Source organism: Triticum dicoccoides, chromosome 6B, assembly GCF_002162155.2.
Source record: "Triticum dicoccoides isolate Atlit2015 ecotype Zavitan chromosome 6B, WEW_v2.0, whole genome shotgun sequence".
Lineage (NCBI taxonomy): Eukaryota > Viridiplantae > Streptophyta > Magnoliopsida > Poales > Poaceae > Triticum > Triticum dicoccoides.
The window spans coordinates 660,431,682-660,434,675 of record NC_041391.1 but is presented as its reverse complement, the minus strand read 5'-3'; the positions used below and the strand labels follow the sequence as shown (position 1 = coordinate 660,434,675).

The following is a 2,994-nucleotide window of genomic DNA, read 5'->3' as shown; positions in this document are numbered from 1 at the left end:
GTCGAGGGCGAGGGCGACGGCGGCAGGCCTTCGGCGCGGCAGAGAAGACGAGAAATGGAGGCGACGGTTCGGGCCCTTGTATTTATAGCCCCCCCCTTTAGTCGCGGTTGGGGAGGCGACCCGCGAACCTTTAGTCGCGGTTGGCCAGACCAACCGCGACTAAAGGGGTTTTTGGCGGGTTATTGCGTTCCCGCGCGCAACGACCTTTAGTCGCGGTTGGGCAGGCCAACCGCGACTAAAGGTATTTTTCAAAATACTTTTTCTTTTTCAAAATCTTAAAAATACAAATAATATATCAAAAAATTCAGAAAAATAAAACTAAAGGCGAGGAGCGTGCTGAACTGGTATATATAGGGGAGGAGCTTTAGTCGCGGTTGGCCAGACTAAAGGCCGCCTTTAGTCGCGGTTGGCCTGGCCAACCGCGACTAAATCTCCTCACGTGCACCAGCTGGCCACCGAGCGCCCTGGGCCGAGGCCTTTGGTCACGGTTCGTCTGCCGAACCGCGACTAAAGACTTCATTAGTCGCGGTTCTTACAGTTTCGCGACTAATGGGGCTGGACGGAAGCCTCTTTTTCTACCAGTGACACCACGTGCTGGGACTTGCCCATCAAGAAGGTTGAAGGATATGTCTAGCCGGTAAAGTGATGTCATGCTTTCCAAGGTCTCGGGAATCTATGTAGACAAATTATTGTGTGCAAGGTACAGTTCTTTCAGGCCATTCATGAGTCCTATCTCTTGAGGGATTGCACCTGTGAGCGCGTTTTTGCTAAAATTCAGAAGTACCAAGCCTCGCATTCTGCTTATGGACATAGGAATGATACCATTGAAGTAGTTAACATCCAAACGGAGCTCCATCAAGCTCTCACAATTGCTGAGAGCATCTGGCAGCGTCCGAGATAGGTTGTTCTCATGGATGTACAAGTCTGTGAGCTTTGTGAGGCCACCTACTTGGGATGGAAGATAACTACTGAAACAATTCCTAGACAAATCCAGAATGTATGACAAGGATGACAGGCTAAAAAACTATCTATGTAAGGGACCTGAAAGCGCATTGTTTGAAAAGTTTGCATCAACGAGCCGTTGGAGATTTCCAAGGTTTGCTGGAAGATATCCTTGCAAGACATTGTTAGCTACTGAAAGGTCCTCCAACTGTGTTAAGTTCCCGAGCGAGGACGGCATCGTGCCAGAAATACGGCTATTATCTAGTGTCAACCACTGGAGCATTTTCAAGTTCCCTATGTTGTCTGGTATGGCACCTGTAAATTGATTGCTAGAGAGTCCGAGCTTGATTAGATAAGGGAAGTATCCAATGCCAACTGGTATCTTGCCATAAATCTCATTGAAACTAATATCAAAAAATTCGAGTTGCCTGGACAGGTTTGCGATAGAACTTGGAAGCACACCACTAAACCTGTTGTGTCGCAATATGACACCTTTAACACTAGTACAAGTTGTTAATGAAGTGATGAACCCCCAGTCCTGGGCAGTGCTTGACTTCAGCTGGTTTCCCTTAAGAATCGGGAAGTTCGGGCAGAGTGCTCCAATCTCTGGAGCCACGGATCCAATGAGTTTGTTACCAGAGAGGTCAAGTGACTGAATTGTGGTTGCATTTGCAAGTGAAGATGCAACTCTTCTAGTGAAATGGTTCGAAGCAAGGATAAGGTGATCGATTTTTGGTAGCCCATTGCCCAAATCGGAGGGAAGTGTGCCGCTTAGCTCGTTCATCTGCAGACCAATGTGGGCGAGTGAGGACATGTTAAAGACCGTTCTTGGGATGGTGCCTGAGAGGTGGTTTACTTGCAGTCCTAGCTTCTCAAGCTTACTGATCCTGCCAAGACTCTCAGGAATTGGACCACTCAACTGGTTGTCATTGATGTTCAATATCCGCAGTGATGATAAGTTGCCAAGTGATGGTGGGATGATCCCTGTGAACTTGTTCTTCCCTAGTGACATGACCTCAATCCTTGACAAGCCTCCAAGCCAATCAGGGATTTCTTCGTGGAGCTTATTCAGGTCAAGTTTGATGCTGACAAGACGGGTGCAGTTCCTCAGGCCATACATGATCCCACCTTCAATTGAATTATTTGAGAGATAGAGGTGTGATAACTGTCTGAGCTGGCCAATTGTCCAAGGAATTTCTCCCTGGAGCAAGTTGTTTGAGAGGTCAAGATATGACATTTGTGACAACTGGCCAATTGTCCATGGGATTTCACCATGAAATAGATTGTAGCTGAGATCTAGACTTCTCAGGTAAGTGAGGTTCCCCAGGGAAGGAGCTACATATCCACGAAGCCCCGCCGAGGAGAGATTAAGTGCTGAGACCCTTTGCTTATGATTGAGGCTGCAGATGACACCATGCCATTGGCAGAAGTCAGCAGTTATGTTCCATGAATCTAGTGCATCCGAGTGACGGCTTAGACCCGCCTTTAATGCTATCAAGGCATCCAGATCAGTCTTATTGCTGGATGCCAGTGCCCGGAAACTTGAAGCTGATGCCAGTATGAGCACAGATGGCAAGAGAGCAAATTTTATAACAGGCAACATTTTGGAGCAGTTCCCTGGCAATCAACAACGTTCAACAAATTTAGCCTTGAATGCATGCTTATATGATTGACATGAAAAAAACATAGGAGCCAGAGTCATGAGATTTTGCCATAAAATTGCAACCTAGTATTACAAGACAGTACTTTAACTGTAATTGTGCAATATACTATGTCCAATAAAAGGCTCGTGGTTTGTAGGAGTAGTAATAGTTAGTCCTCCCTCCGTTCCCAAATAATTGAAGTTCTAGGATTTTCATAAGTCAAACTTTTTTAGGTTTGACCAAGTCTATAGAATAATCCACAAAGATCTACGATATCAAATATACATAATATGAAAATATATTTCATAATGAATCTAATGAAATAATTCTGATATATTTTATATAGACTTGATCAAATGGAGGCACTAGCTATGCACGGGGAGGAACAACGCGGGGATGCGGCAACGGT

At 45.7% G+C, this 2,994-nt stretch overlaps 1 pseudogene; it reads right to left on the bottom strand.

The window, feature by feature from the left end:
* Window positions 1-2,545, bottom strand: part of LOC119321996 — an 11,603-nt pseudogene extending 9,058 nt beyond the window's left edge.
* Window positions 2,546-2,994: the final 449 nt, after the last annotated feature.